At 50.6% G+C, this 16,445-nt stretch overlaps 1 non-coding gene across 1 annotated transcript; it reads right to left on the minus strand.

The window, feature by feature from the left end:
* Positions 1-14,542: 14,542 nt before the first annotated feature.
* On the minus strand, positions 14,543-14,624 carry TRNAS-AGA (transfer RNA serine (anticodon AGA)). The gene has a single exon. It is a non-coding gene; the product is annotated as a tRNA-Ser (tRNA).
* Positions 14,625-16,445: the final 1,821 nt, after the last annotated feature.

Raw genomic sequence — 16,445 nt, forward strand, 5'->3', positions numbered from 1 at the left:
TGTGACCCCCACACACCTCCTAAGCTACCCAGGGCACCCTACAATTGGGACATAGGTATCTGTTCCCCCCCAACACACCTAATCCTCCCCAGGACCCCTCCAGCCTAAACATAGGTATCTCTGACCCAACGAATCCCCTAAACCACAACGGGACCCTTCCAGCATGGACATAGGTATCTGTGCCCCCACAACACTCCTAAGACCGCCAAAACCCCTTCAGCCTAGATGCAGGTATCTGTGCCCCCCACAAACCCCCTAGGCCATGATGGGACCTCTCCAGCCTCGACCTAGCTATCTGAGCTCCCCACAACCCCCCTAATCCCTCCGGAACCCCTCTAGCCTAGACGCAGGTATCTGTGCCCAACACGAACCCCCTAAGGCCCCCAGGACCCCTCTTGCCTGGATGAAGGTATCTGTGCCCCCACAACCCCATAAGATCCCCCCTCAGGATCCCTATTGCCTGGACGTAGGTATCTGTGCACCCTCACGAACCCAGTGATCCTCCCAGCGACACCTACAGCATGCGCATAGGTATCTGTACCCCAAAATGCCTTAAAGCAACCCTGGGACACCTACAGCCTCGGAATAGGTATCTGTGCCCCCCCACAACTCCCTAATACTGCCAGAACTCCTCCAGCCTGGATGTAGATATTTGTGACCTCCAGGAACCCCCTAAGCCCTCCCCAGTACTTCTGCAGCCTGGACATAGGTATCTCTGCCCCCCACAAGCCCCCTAAGACCCATAGAGCCCCCACCAGCCTGGTTGTAGGTGTGTGTATGCCACACAAACCCCCTAAGCTCCCCAGGGCCCCCTCCAACCAGGATGTAGGTATCTGCATAACCACAACCCCTCAAGTCCCCCAGGGACCCCTCCAGACAATACATAGGTTTCTGTGCCCCTCATCAACTCCCTAAACCCCCAGGGACCACTACAGCCTGGACGTATGTACCTGTGCTCACCACAACCCTAAGCCGTCCAGAGACATCTCCAGCCCAGACATAGATATTTGTGTCCCTCATGAAGTCCCTAATCCCCACCGGAATGCCTCCAGAATGGATGTAGCTATCTGTGCCCCCCCACGACCCTTAAGCCCCCCAGGGATCTCTACAGCCTCTACATAGGCGTTATGCTCTGTGCATTACCCTGCGTGGCCACACGGTGTTACTTTTCCTGTATGAGAGAAATGCTCTGTGCATTACCCTGGGTGGCCACACGGTGTCACTGTTGCTCTGTGAGGGAAATGCTCTGTGTATTACCCTGCGTGGCCATACGGTGTCACTGTTGCTCCATGCGGGAAATGCTCTGGGCATTACTGTGATGGAGTAGGGACTGTCTGTGTGGGGGATGGGAGAGCAGCGGGTGATTTTAGGACCCGACACGTCCTCAGCCTGTAACCTGAGCTAGGCAGGGAGGAGGGGTCAGCACCTTTGCTCGGGAAGCTGGACACAGGAAGGGACCGGCTGGAGGGAGCTGGGTTAGTTCAGTTTCGATTTTGGTCTGGGTGGTTGGAATTCAGAGGATCTCAAACTGGGAACTAAGTTTCCTGAATCCCCAGAAGGACTCGATTGCGGGGTCCAGCTTGTGCCTCCAAGCTCTGCTGTATCCTTCACTCCTGCTGTCCAATAAACCTTCTGTTTTACTGGCTGGCTGAGAGTCACTGTGAATCCCAGGAAGTGGGTTGCAGGACCGGACTCTCCCACACGCTGTGACAGACTCAAAGCCCCTTCTGGACCCCTGCAGCCTGGTCATATTTATCTGTGCCTGCCACCAAACACCTAAGACCCCCGGAGACCCCTCCAGCCTGAACTTAGGTATCTGTGCCCCCCACAACCCTCCTAAGCCCCTCAGGGACCTAAACAGCTAGGACATTGGTATCTGTACCCCATATAGACTCCAGAAGCCTCCCAGGACACTCCAGTTTGCATATAGGTATATGTGCCCCTCAGAAACCCACTAATCCCCCAGGAACCCCTACAGCCTGGACGTAGGTATTTGTACCCCCACAACTCCCCTAATCCCCCAGGGACATCTACAATCTGGACGTAGATCTCTGTGCCCATCATGAAACCTCTAACCCCCCCGGGACCTATACAGCCTAGACATACGTATCTGTGCCCATCCAAACCCCTAAGACCCACGGTACCCCTACAGTCTGGACATAGGTATCTTGGGCCCCCACAAATCTCCTAAGACTCCTAGGATGCCTCCAGCCTAGATGTAGGTATCTATGGCCCCACTAACCCCCTAAGCCCCCCGGTACCACTACAGCCTTGATGTAGGAATATGTGCCCCCCACGAACCTCCTAAGGACCCCTAGAACCTGGAGATTGGTATCTGTGTCCCCCCCAAAACTCTCTAAGCCCCCCAGGGACCCGAACGGCCTGGACTTAGGTATCTGTGCACCCAAGGCCGCTAAGATCCCCCAGATCCCTACAGCCTGGATGTAGTTGTGAAGGTGCTGCCCATGGGAGCCAGCTGAGGTCACTCAATCAGGGTGAACTGCAAACAAAACAGGGCAGACAAATGCCAAACGCTGCTGGTTATTTCAATACTTAGATTTACCAAGCCAGCACAAAACAGCTTTTGTAGTACCTCACTAGTTACTTAGAAGTTTAAACCACGCAGTTCCCTTAAAGTACCCAGCCTCAGGCCTCCGTCCAGACACGCCTGTCAGATATGATGGAGTACAGCAGTTGGCAGGAGAGCACTCGATGTGTTGCATCTACACTAGACGCAATATATCGACCTCCGACTCGATCGATCGCTGTCCACCGATTCGGCAGCTGGCATAGACATACCCCGAGTATTTGGAGATCGGAGGTGAATCCCAGAGGCGGACACATTGAAAGAACTCAGGGGTTAAGGTGCCTCTATTGTCAACTCTCAGGGCTGCTGTGGCTCAGAGGAGGGTGCTTGATTCGTGGCAAGCTTAGGCACCGCAAGCTTGGGAGGCAGGAGAAGTGAAGCATCCATGGCATACTCAGGGTACTCATGCTCAGAGCAGGGGTGAGCTGGGGCAAAGGGGGGTGCCACAGGGCAGAGCGGGGAGGTTGCCACAAGAGGGGCACCTCAGGGTGGAGGGGTGGAGCTGCCACGGGTGGGGCGCCTCAGGGCGGGGGTGCAGGGGTGGAGGGTGCAAGATTGAAGTTTCGCCTAGGGTATGAAACATCCTCGCACCGGCCCTGCCCCATGCCCTGCCTGCAGCCAGTCCTGCACCCCCTGCCTTGCCCTGCCCGCAGCCAGCCTCTGTCTCCAGCCAGCCCTGCACCTTCTGCCCTGCCCACACAGCCGCATCCTCCCTGCCCTGCCTGCAGTCAGCCCTGCAGCCAGCCTGACACATCCCCTGCCCTGTCTCCAGCCAACTCCTGCCACACTCCCCTGTGGCCCTGCCCAAAGCCAGCCAGCCCCCACACACCCCCAGCCTGCACCAGCCCTGCACGCCCTGTCTGCAGCCAGCCCAGCATACCCTGCCTTGTGTCCAGCCAACCTCTGATGCACCCCCCGCCTGAGGCCAACAAGCCCCGCATCCCTTGCCCTGCCTGCAGCCAGACCCTACCTCCAGCTAACTCCATGTCCACCGGTGCCCTGCAGTTCCCAGGGCAGTAACCCTGCACATCTGCTTCAATGAGGGGGGCAGGGAGGAGCTGGGACCCACACATGTTCACACCCTAGGGTGACCAGACAACAAATATGAAAAATAGGGATGGAGTGGGGAGTAATAGGATCCAAAATAAGAAAAAGACTCCAAAATTGGAACTGTCCCTATAAAATCGGAACATCTGGTCACCCTAGCACACCCCCAGGACTCCTGAGTTCCATTGCTGGGTTTCCTGTTGGTTCCACTGCTGGTTGTTTTCCTTTTCCTCGGGGACTTTGGGCAAGTTGCTCCCCACTCTAGGGCTCTGTCCCCAGCAGTCAAATGGGGATTTCATACTTTCCCGCTATTGGAAAGTGCTGGGAGAATCTCCCAGCCAAAGCTGCTCTGACAGTGCTAAGCAGAATCTGACCATTCAAGGGAGGAGCTCACTGCCCAGGAGGAGTGTTTGGCTCTGGGGTTTCACGTCAGCCCCTTCTAGAGTGAGGGACCCAACCATGGAGTTTGTCTCAAGAAGACCAAGTCTCCAATTTGTTAAGGGCGTTTTGAATTCCAATCCTGTGCTCCTAAGTGCTTGATGTCAGCTACAAATTTTAGAAGCATGGTCTCCACTGCATTTTCCAAATCATTCATGAAAATATTGAATAGTACCGGACCGTGGACTGATCCCTGCTGGACCCACTAGGTACACTCACTCCATTGGACAGCCAAATCTGGAGAAGGGCTCCTGGAGTCTGGGCTTTCAGCCAGCTCTGCACCCACATTACACTGATTGCAGCTGGACTCCATTTTCTTTATTTGCTTGTGAGAATGTCCTGTGGGACTGTGTGAAAAGCCTTAGTAACCCCAAGCTAGATCCCATCTACTGTTTACCCACCTCCACCAGGCCCGGAGCCCAGCCAAAGAAGGAAAGAGGATTCATTTGGAATGATTTGTTCTTGACAAATCCATGCTCACTAGTCCTAAGAACCAAATGATCCTGTAGGTGCTGCTGACAAACTGAGTGTTTAAGAATGTATTGCAGGATCTCTCCAGCTGTGGCAGTGAGGCTAGCTAGTCTGTAAGTCCCAGGGGTCTCTTTGTTCCCCTTTTAGAGAAAGGTCCTGTCTTCTTTATGGATGGGAAGATGTTCTTTTTCAGGGATCTCAGACGAGAACTGGGACAGAACACCTGGTTTGTTAAGGCCACAAAAATGGAGGAAGGAACCTCTTCTCTCCTGCTGGCAAAGAACCCCAGGTACCTAAAAGACAGGGACTCACATCCCTGAATGGGCTTTAAAAAAGGCACTGGTTAAAGATTGGCCTCAACCATTTCTTGTTTCCACAGACTAGACATTTTAGCAAACTTTAGAATTCCTTGGTGCTGAACACTGTGAAACTCCCCTTTCTCCTTCACAGAGGGCTTTAACACCCCTTCTCTCACTCAGGCTCACAACTGCTCAGAGTTCGAGAACTGTCCCTGTTCCCATTGGGAAGATGGGAGGAGCCTGAGGTCCAGAGAAGGGAAGTGACCTATCCAAGCACCTACACAGCAAGGCGCTGGCAGAGCCAGAAAGAGAAGCCACCAGTCCCGACTCCTGTTCTAACAGACAGTAAACCACCCCCGAGGAAGGGATAAAGCCCAGAAATCGAGATGGTGGAGAAATTTCATTCAAACCGTTTCTGTCTGAAAATCCCATTCAGACTAAACCTGCTTGTTTCTCAGAATTATAACAAGTGGGATGAAAGTTCTTTGCAAAAATATTGTGTTGCAAAACAAAAGAATCTCCTTTTCGTCACAGTGTGTTAAATTGTCTCCTCGCACACAATGAGGAGACACTTAGATCTCAAACATTAGATAAGATGCTTCAGTCTGAGCTAAGTCGTTGCTGCTCTTAACAATTTCAAAATAAAAAAATACAAATAAAATATACTATTTCAGCTATTCTATTATGTGTTAATCTGCCCTGAGTAAACGTGATAGGACACCTCATATTATGCCCTACTCCTAGTGACGCTCTCCAATAGATCCCCATCCTCCATCCACCGTGAGGTAGGTAAGAGCGGATCATTATTATCCCTACTTGAAAGAGGGAGAAGCTAAGGCTGAGAAAGGAGAATTGACTTGTCTTAGGTCACACAGCCAGGCAGTGGCAGAGTTGGGAATAGGACCCAAGAGCCCTGATTTTCAAACTAACCATCGGATCTTGAATTTCAGACACTGAATGACCTGAATAAAGTGCTCTCAGATGAGCTCCAGACCAACAACAGTGACAGTAATTATTCAGCAAGTATTTGAGGAGAACTGCAATGTTAGAGAGAATCATGAACTGCTCAGAGACCATTAATGCAGAGAAGCAGCAAAATTCATCAAACATAGAACTGGTTCTGACTTATTACCTTGGTCTTAAAAGAGACCAACAAGGACCTGAGTCTCCTTCCTGTCAATAACCCCTTGCTCAGCCAATCAGGGTAGAGACTGAGGCTGAAGGTTCTCATCAGAGATCCCAAAAGATGGCCCATGTCACTGCTGGGGATCACTGCCTGAGCACTAGTTCAGCCCCACATTTTTGGGTGGAACTCCCACAGTGGAATCTGCAAAGCACTCGCCCGCAACACACACACACACACACACACACACACACACACACACACACACACACACACACACACACACCTCCTTCCTGGTGTTGGGAGGGGAACAGGAGAAAGGACAAAAGAAAGAAGAGACGAAGAGACAGGAGGGACGGAGGGATGGAGGAAAAGGTGAAACCCGAATGTCCCCATGATTCTAAGGGACAAAATCCCAGGTGCGCAATAAAATTCTGCCTCCTTAACATGTGTTTTCCATGCTTAGAATTCAACTCTCACTATATGGATCAGACTGAACAGGTTTCAAACCTCAATGAGGCTCTTACCTTCTAAACAGGGACTGCTGTTTTCTAGTAAAATCACTAAAAGGGAAGGAGAAAACTCAAAAGAGGTTCCTCCTGGCGCTCACGTCCGTGAACCCGAATACTCTCTCAGTCCTCAAAGAGAGACCTGGAGAAGGAGACTTGCTGAAGCAAAGCCACAGGGGTCTCTGAGGTTTCCCTGGCCCCTCACCCCTGTCCTGTCTGGCTGATGTCAGCATCTCTCTGTGAGGTCACCACCCTCCCACCACCTTGGACCAATAGTCTGAGGTCCTGCAAAAGGCCTTTGTGATGTCACTGCCACACTCCTCCCTTGCTGTGCCAATGTCCTGCCCCTGGCCCTACACTTTGGAGGTTTGAGCTACTCCTTGTGGATTACCCTACTAAAGGAGCGTTCGTTCTAGGCAGCAAGCCGGCTAGACAGGAAAAAATCAGACGCTGCTCCCAATGCTAAACTCAGTTTTTCAGAAATTAGTTGACTTTATGGCCAGAAGAGACCATTAGAGCATCTGATCTGACCCCCTGCATATCACAAGCCTCCTGTATAACACAATAGCTACTTTTGGGGCAAACACATTCCAGAAAGGCATCTAGTCTTCATTGAATGACATCAGGAGATGCTGAATCCACCACTTTCCTTGGTAGCTTGTTCCTGTGGTGAATCATCCTCACTGTTGACTATTTGGGGCTTAGTTGTAACATGAATTTGTCTCTTTTCACCTTCCAATCATTGGGTCTTGTTATGTCTTTCTCTGCTCGATTAAAGAGCCCTTTAACAACCAATCTTTTTTCTCCATTAAGGCACTTCAACACTTCAATGAACTCACCTTTCAATCGTCTTTTGAAAAGCTAAACAGGTTGAGTTCTTTCAATAGCTCACTAGAAGGCATTTTTCTCCAGCCCTCAGAACATTTGGTGGCTCTTTGCTGCCCCAGCTCCAATTTCACAACATCTTTTTCAAATGAGGACACCAAAACTGGAGGCAGTTTAAAGGTTGTATAAAGGTTACATTAAATAGGTTGCAGAGGAGTTCTTTTTAAATTAAGGATTTTGTTGCTAAAAAATTTGTCACTCGGGTGAGAAAAAACACTTCCCGAATGCCAAAATTTGAACCATGCAAAGCAGCAGTGTGAACAGCGCTTCGTTGGTGGAGCTGTGCTCCTGGTGACGACGCTCCTGCACCTCGTTGTAGTGGTTTGGTTTTGTTGCCGGGGAAGCTCTCTCAGAGTGATTAGGATGGCCACACAGCGCACCATACAACAGCACGGTTAGAGTGGCACAGCTGCACCGTGGTAAGGTGCGCAGTGTAGACACAGCCTCAGAGCTGGGGGAAAGAAGACAGGCACTGAGGAGCACAGGGTTCACACAGAGACATCCGTTAGGAGAGGAACTATTCACAGGGATTCTCTATAGCGTATTGAGGATGGAAGATGATAATGTACAGGTAGGATCTGATCAGAAACAGTGAAATGAAAGTCTCCCTCAATTACATTACGTAATAGCAGACAGCTAAAATGGGACACATTTTATAAGTGCTTAAATACAAATGCTAAATGTCTAAGTAATAAGACGGGTGAATTTGAGTGCCTGGTACTGAGTGACGATACAGATAGAATAGGCATCACAGAAACCCCTGCACCCCCTCCTGCGCCCATGTGGGGACACTGACCTGTGTGCATGGAGCAGCTGGTATTGCTGCCCCCCACTCCTCCCTGGAACGCTGCTCCTCCAGGCACCCCTAGGGGCTGTGGGATGTGGGGGCAAGAAGCGAGATCATCCGAGCTCCCTGCATCCAGGTCACTTTCCTCAACTGGGCTGCATAGCGGGAGGGTAGAGAGCAGCAGCTTCTGATTCTCCCCTCACAGCACAGCCCAGGTGGGGAAAGTGACCAGGACGCATGGAGCACATAGTGCTGCTCCTCGCTCTCCCCCCAACCCCCTATGGGGCCACAGAGGAACGTTGGGGGTGGGTGAGCTGTATCTTTGTGTCACCACTTGCCCCTCCCACCACAATGCTCCTCCACCGGGTACATGCAGGGAGAAATGTGGTAGTTCCCCCAGGAAGCTGTGTCTGACACTACACCCGCAGCGTGCACCTTTGCACTGCTGCATGCTGCCTGAGTGCTCCGGCTGATTTGGGACCCCTGGAAAAGTCTCCCCCATATCGGCCCTAGGGCTGGAGGACCTCCCACTCCCCGCTATGGCCCAGGGGCTACAGAGCTTCTCTGGTCTCTGGGCTGCAGTGTGGGGAGGGGGAGTAAATGAGTGAGCAGGGTGGGGCCAGTGGGGAAGGAGTGGAAAAGAGGTGACTAGTGGATGGGGCCATGGGTGGCAAGGTTGAAAGAGTGCAAGGCCACAGACAGAAGAGGGTTTGGGGCCATGGTTCTTGTGCTGGGGGCCCTGCACTTGTTCTCCCTTTCCCTGGGCTTTGGCATCATTAGCCCCTGCTTAGCGAGTAGGGTTCAGTGGTCCCTGTAATGTGGGGCATGACTCCTAGGGGGACACAGAGGAACATTCATGGGGGTACCTTAGGGTCTGAGCCAGTCCCCATGGAGGGCAGGGAGGGAGCACGACTCAGCCCCACTCTGTCCCATCTCTTCCCCAACCCCACCCTCAGCCTGAGACTCTGGCTCCCAGCCCGGCCTCGACCCCTTTACCCCTGTCTGCACCCCTCTCCCCAGCAAGCAACAGCCCCACTCCTCCCAGCCTCGGTTCTCAATCGTGGCTTCCAAGGGGCCACAGCCATGGCTAAGAGGGCACAATGTGAAATGTTTGGGGACCACTGGTTTAGGGTGATGTCCTCAATCACTTCTCTGCAGTGCAGTCCAGTAAAAGCTATTCCTCACCCACCTACCCCTCCGTCAGGACAGACTAGGTATGTTCTGCTGCCCTTCACTCATACAGGAAGGAGAATAACATTTCATTGCACTCAATCCTAAAGTGATTTGTAACCCACCACCATCCCAAACTGGTCATTTTGGGGAAGCAGCCGCATCATACGCAGAGTAGGTGTGTCTGTGCAAACACGGTCTGTTCCTGAAGTCTTTCCCCAGCTCCTCACTAGATGTGAGGGGGGAGCTCATTCAGACTCTGCTTATGCTTAGTATTTAAAAACTCCTGTGTCCCTATCTCTGCCGGCCTTAGATTTCTCTTCCTGTCCCTTTCTTGGCAGCTCAGATGAGATGACTAAGTGGTTAAGGTGATAGCCTGTTGATCCATTATCCTCTGCATGCCTGGGTTCAAATCTTATCCTCACTGAAAGCATTTAGTCTTCACTCCTCCTTTATAGACAACCATCTCCCCCTTTGGTACAATGACAGATCAAACAATGTTTCTTCTTGCAATCAAAAACCTTCTCAGAATCTAACCGCCCCCCCTCCCGCTTCAAATAAAAAGTCTAAGTCTCAGATTTCTAAAAAAATTCTCTAGTCCTGTATTTCTTAGTTTTTATCTCAAAAGGGAACATCCTCATAATCTCCCACAAACACCCTGGGACCTTCCAAAATAATTAAAATACCCCCATCCTGAGCAAGACCAAAACAGTGAACCAAAGCTAGTGTCTAGGCCAGGCTGTTCTGAATGAAGCAACTCAAAAACATTTTTTCTCCACTTCCCTTGGCAAAGTCTGACTGAGAAAAGAAAATTCCCCAAACTGAAAATTTTTACTGAGAAACCAATACTAGTCTGTTTGGAGACTTTGATTTGAATATATTATTATTATTCTCTTCTGATTTATTTCGGTTCAGTGTTTGTCCTCCAGATGTGTTTCCAGGTGTTGAGTTGTGGGGGAGAGAGGCCAACTCATGATGTCTCTTCCCCTCTTTCATAGTTTCTTCCAACTTGCTAGGAAGTACCTTTGCTAGGATGTGAGTCAAGCAGTGTCCATTGTCACTGTGCTATCTCGGAGAAGTCTGCATTGTACACAGTTCCTGAGATAGTCCTTGGGAGTGTGGATCCCTTTTAATGGGCCAGCAGCGACTCTGGCTCCTCCATTGTCACACCTGAAAGGCTGGTGGTGGGTATTTCGCAACCTCATAATATATCTCAGTAACACACACAGAGCAAACTTCATAACTTCCCAACCAATGCTACACACACAGTCCAACACAATATTAGTGTTCAACAGATCAAGACTTTTGAAATGATACCTCACCAGGCAGACTTTGTACAAACCGTATCATCATTATATGAGAGTGGTGAATATGGGGCTTCCAGGTAGTGCTTTGAGCACAGCGTGCCACACCAGGGCTGACATTGCAATGGAGACGTACCCATAGAGTCTTTCTCTCCTGGGATAAAGATGGCAGCATGGCCAGCCTGGGTCATCTGACTTGGGCCCATGGAGTTAAAGCTGAGGGACTATAAACTGTGGTCCGGATATTTGTGTTCACACTGAAGCCTGGGTTCAGAAACCCTCACCCTTCCTGGGGTTTCAGATGTTGGGCTCAAGTCCCATCTGTCTGCACTGTAATTTTATAGTCTTGCAGCCCAAGCCCCATAAGCCTGAGTCAGCTAGCCGGGCTTTGAGGCAGGTGCCCTGAGTGTGTTAATCGCAGTGTAGACATAACATTAGGCTACGTCTCCAGTGCAATGAAACACCCACGGCTGGCCCAGGTCACATTAATCAGGGTCATGCGGCTTGGTCTATAGTAAAGTTGCAGTGTCCGTGTCTCGGCTCAGGGGCAGTCCGCTGTTCTAGGAGCCCAGAAGGTTGGGAGGGAGTTTAGCAAGTGGAAATGGTAGAACTGCATTGAGGAGACTGGACCACTGACCTACCAGCTCTTAACACCCAAACTTTCAGTAACTCTATTAGCAGTGCCTGTGAGTGTAATTTAAACCATAAGAAAAGCCACACTGGGCTAGACCAAAGGTCCATCTAGCTCTGAATCTTGTTTTATGACAGTTGCTAACACCAGGTGCCCCAAAAGGTACTCAACCAAGCACCACTAGGAGTTGAACCAAGGATCTCCTGTTTACAAAACACGTGTTGTAACTAGTTAAGCCATGGTGCCTGCTGTTACTTAAAACAGCGTGTCTGCCCACATCTGACTCTGCCAATCCCCATTGAGCCTTGATAAACTTTTCTCATGTTTGGATTCTGTAAAGCAGAGGAGCAGGGGAAGGTTTATTCCCAAGGTGTGTGAGTGTTTATTTAGACAGGTCTACGCTACAAAATTAGGTTGGTGTAACTACATTACTTAGATGTATAAAAAATTTACACTCCCCCAAGCAATGCAGTTATAGCAAACCAATGCCGGTGTAGCTAGCAGCTCAGCTGTCAGAACGTTCTGGAGCTATGAAAGGGGAGGGGCCCAGCCTCTGTAGCAGGAATGCAGGGAAGGCGAGTTCACGGTGGGCATTGTGGGATACTGGAGGAGGCCAGTTATGGTGATATAATGAACAGCAGCATTTACACTGACAATTTGTTGCTTTAAGTTTGCTGCAAAAAGCTCTAGGCCTCTTGTCCAGGTTGGGATTGAGGGGCACTGGGAATAGGAGGGCTGTGGGTTGGGACAGAGGGGAAGGGTGCCGAGTGAGGGAGCGTTGTGTGTTTTTCACACACCTAATGTTAAAATAACTTTGTAGTGCAGACCTGGCCAAAGATTTACGCACACACAGTTTGCAAGGAAAATGTCACCTGCTCCTCTGCTTTGCAGAATCCAAACACATGCAAAGCTTGTCATGGCAGGGAGTCAGGTGTGCATAGACAGTGCCCCTTAGGCACAGGCAGGCACCATGGCTTAGTTGGCTAAAACACCTGTTTTTGTAAACAGGAGATCCTGGGTTCAACTCCCAGCGGTGCCTTGCTGAGTAGCTCTTGGGGCAAAACACAGAGCTAGATGCAGCTTTAGTCCAGTATGGCTGTTCTTATGGTTTAAATTACGCTCACAGGCATTGATAATAGACTTACTGAAAGTTTGGGAGTTAAGAGCTGATAGGTCAGTGTTCCAGCCCATCACAGATGACCCCCTCCCTTTGGGACAGGGGCAGGTCTGAGCTCTCACACCAAAAGGCTCATTGTGGCTGCCAGAATCTGTGGGCAGCTCGTTTACTTTACACCAAGGGTTGAGTCCTGCTTTGTGCACCATGGGTGAGAATGAAAATCCTAAACTGACCTTTGAAATAACAAATGCAGCTGGACGTGTCATTGTCCCTGCCCCAAAGCAGATAGAACAATGGAGAAATGCCATGAGTACATGTTTCATTGCGGTTTTACCATTTCCACTCGCTAAACTCTCTCCTAACCTTCTGGGCTCCTAGAGCAGGGTACAGAGCCTGAGCTGAGATACGGACACTGTAACTTCACAGCCCAAGCTGCATGACTCTGATTAACGTGACAGGGGCCAGCCGTGGCTGCTTCATTGCACTGTAGATGTAGCCTAACGTTATGTCTATACTGTGATTAAGACACCCAGGGCACCTGTCTCAAAGCCTGGTCAGCTGACTCAGGCTTATGGGGCTTGGGCTGCAAGACTCAAAGTGCAGTGGAGACATATAGGCACTAGATTTGCCTTTTTCCAACCATCCGAGACCTCCCCCAATCACCACAAGTTTTCAAAGATAATGACCAACGGCTCTACAGTCACATCTGCCAACTCCATCCGGACCCTCAGATGCATTATATCTGGAACTAAGGATTTGGTCATGTCCAGCTTTTCTAAACAGTCCTTAATCTGTTCTTTCACCACCGAGGGCTGTTCACCTCCTCCCCCTACTGTGCTGCCAGTGTCTGTGAAGATCGAGGCAAAAAAAGCATTGAGCACTTCAGCTTTATCCACATCATCTGTCACTAGGTTGCCTGCCCCATTCAGTAAGGGGCCCACACTTTCTCTGACCTTCTTTTTGCTAACACACCTACACAGAAATTGACTTGGAAGCCAATCAAAATAAGTTACTTTTGAAATACAAATCATTCAAATCAACACTGGGTCAGTTTTCTCCTCTGCTCTATTTCTCACACACATTCCCCCACCCCAGCCTTTGGAGTCAAGTTCTACATCAGGACATTTTAGGCCAAGGGGGGTAAGTTACATCAAAGAAGCTTTTCAGGATTAGCCCCCAATTTCCTGTATTACTAACAAAAACTAGTACGTTCCAGTGTGGGGTACTGGCAAGAGTGGGTACGCTGTGCCAGCCCCGCCTGGCTTCCCCAAGCTGGTGATTTAAGGGGCTCAGGGCTCCCTGCAGAGGCCAGAGCCCCGGGCCCTTTAAATCGCCTCCTGAGCCTCCCTGCCCGAGCCAAGGGGAGCAAATCAATGCCGAGGAAGGCTGCTCTCTCCTGCGCTATAAACACAGAACAGGGGGGCGGGAGCTTCCTTACAGTGGGGGGGGGCACCGTTGTCTGCACTGTGGCACTCCCATGACACCCTTCCCCAAGGACCCACACTCACACCACCCCTCCCCCAGAGGCCACACCCACAGAAATCCTCTTCCCCCCAAGACTCCACCTTCTCCCCACTCCATCATTTGTCCTAACAGCCAGTAAAGAGTGGTGGGGCCATGGCCATCTAACCCCCCTGTTCCAGCACCCCTGACACAGAGCTAAGCAGGCAGCAGTGTGGGCGTGTCACAGAGGCTGCTGTGCTGAGCTTAGCCAGTGAAGGAAGCAGGAACTGTGGTTGGGGTTGTGCCCCTCCCCTGCCTCAGGACTGGTTGCTTGTAGCAGCTGTCTGGACTTAGAGACAGTGTGCCACACACTCACTCACTCTTTCCCCCCCCCACACACAAACACATTGCAGCTGGCAAGCTGGTAGGATTCCCATGGAACAATGGGATAGAGAAACCTGCATCATGTGATGCTGTACCAGCCTGTGAGGCATTTCAAACCCTTCCCAAAGCACCTCCAGCCAGTTGCACAGCTACCCACAATGCACTGCTCTCTGTGGCCATCCAAGAGTCTAGCCTGGATGTGCTCTGGTGACACAAGGGGCATAGTGTGGACATGCAACAGCCGTTTAATTCAAACACTTTAAAGCCACATTCCCCAGTAGTGTAGCCACAGCTTGAGAGTGGGACAAGACCCAGCTCTGTTGAAACTAAGGGACCACAACTTCCTCTGTAGTTGGCAGGATTTGAACCTGTGCAGGGAGACCCCAATGGATTTCTAACCCATCATCTTAACCACTCGGCCACAACTACTTGCTTGAGATGGACCTCTCATTACACTCCAGTTCTGTTCTCACTGAGTGATCAATTCCAGTTGTTGCCTCAGACCAGCTTCCACAACACACACACTTCTGTGCCATTGTGTAAGTGTGTCCATGGCTGAACTGCAAGAATTCCTGCTCATTTCCCTTCTGGCTGGAGCATGAGGAGAGTGTGTTTGTGGTCAATGACGTTCCTGTAGATTGTTGTCCATTTCCTGCCTTGATCATTCAGACAGATCCTTTACCATCATATCCCCAGCACATCAGGGATTGCAATAGCAGGGGGCAGGTTTTCTCTGGGGCACTGAGCTTTGTCAGGGGGTTGGTGGCTCCTTTCTTTTCTCACTCTGGAGTAAACTCAGCTTTTTATTCCATCCTTGATGTTTCAAGGAACAACAACAGATGACCGAGGAAAGAGGTGGACAGGGTGGGCCTCAGGTGAGGGGCAGAGAGGTGCAAGTGGTGGGAAGGGCCGGTCTCATGGGCGGGGCAAAGAGGTGTGGGTGGTGGACAGGGCAGGTCAGGGGAGGGGATAGAGAGGTGTGAGTGCTGGGCAGGGCTGGTCTTAGGGGAGGGGGCAGAGAGGTTTGGGTAGAGTGAGTCTCAGGGGAAGGACAGAGAGGTGGGGGTAGCAGGGAGACCTTGGGGGCGGGGGTGGAGAGACACAAGGAGGCTTTCAGGGAGGAGAGGAGTGAGCAAAAGGTGGACCAGCAGGCCTCAGCCAAAGAGAAAGAGCAGGGGTGGGAGAGTGGCCAAATGGGAGTGAGAGCAGAGCACAGGTGGGGCCTCAGAGGGAGGAGAATGAGTCAAGGGGGTGGAGTGGGCAGGGCTGCCCAGAGGATTCAGGGGGCCTGAGGCAAAACAATTTTGGGGGCCCCTTTCATAAAAAACAGTTGCAATACTATAGAATAATATATTCTCATGGGATCCCTGCAGGGCCTGGGGCAAATTGCCCCACTTGCCCCCCCCCGGGTGGCCCTGCTCTCAGCCTCTTCTCATAAGTCCCCTGCCCCCTAATCATTTTTGTTGCCCTCCCCTAGACTCTCTCCAATTTGTTTCTGTAGTGGAAGGGCAAAAATTGGATGCAATGCTCCAGAAGGAGGGGAGGGATAGCTCAGTGGTTTGAGCATTGGCCTGCTAAACCCAGAGTTGTGAGCTCACTCTATGAGGGGGCCACTTAGGGATGTGGGGCAAAAATCAGTACTTGGTCCTGCTAGTAGAGGCAGATGGCTGGACTCGATGACCTTTCAAGGTCCCTTCCAGTTCTAGGAAATAGATATATCTCCAATTACTTATTTAAAAAAAAAAAAAAAGATGTGACCTCACCACTGCCGAGTAGAGGGGAATAATCACTTCCCTCAATCTGCTGGTGATGCTCCTACTCATCCTGCCCAGCATGACCAGTTACCAATATTGAATGCAGACCCAGCAATATTTTATCAGTTTGTTACTGTCCATTCAGGAGGTTATTTCCTAGCTATTCACAAAGAATGAAGATGCTCTAAGCAGAGGGGAGAGAGCTGTCCCGTTCGTGTAGTTAATCCATCCCCCCGAGAGGTGGTAGCTATGTCACTGGGGGAAGCTATGTGGGTGGGTGTGCAAGCTGTGGTGTCTACATGTATCTATAAGGTCTTGTGATGTAAGCAAACAAGTCTTGTCTCTTGCTATAGTTTTAATTCAAAGATCAAAAAAGGAATATTAACATTTATGATGATACTTGAGTGAAATAGTATTATTGTCTATGTGTCTCTTTGAAAGTTGTGGTAACCTGTATTTGAACTGTTTGATGAATAAATTACCCTGTACTAATTGC

This window comes from Gopherus flavomarginatus, chromosome 6, assembly GCF_025201925.1.
Source record: "Gopherus flavomarginatus isolate rGopFla2 chromosome 6, rGopFla2.mat.asm, whole genome shotgun sequence".
NCBI classification, from domain to species: domain Eukaryota; kingdom Metazoa; phylum Chordata; order Testudines; family Testudinidae; genus Gopherus; species Gopherus flavomarginatus.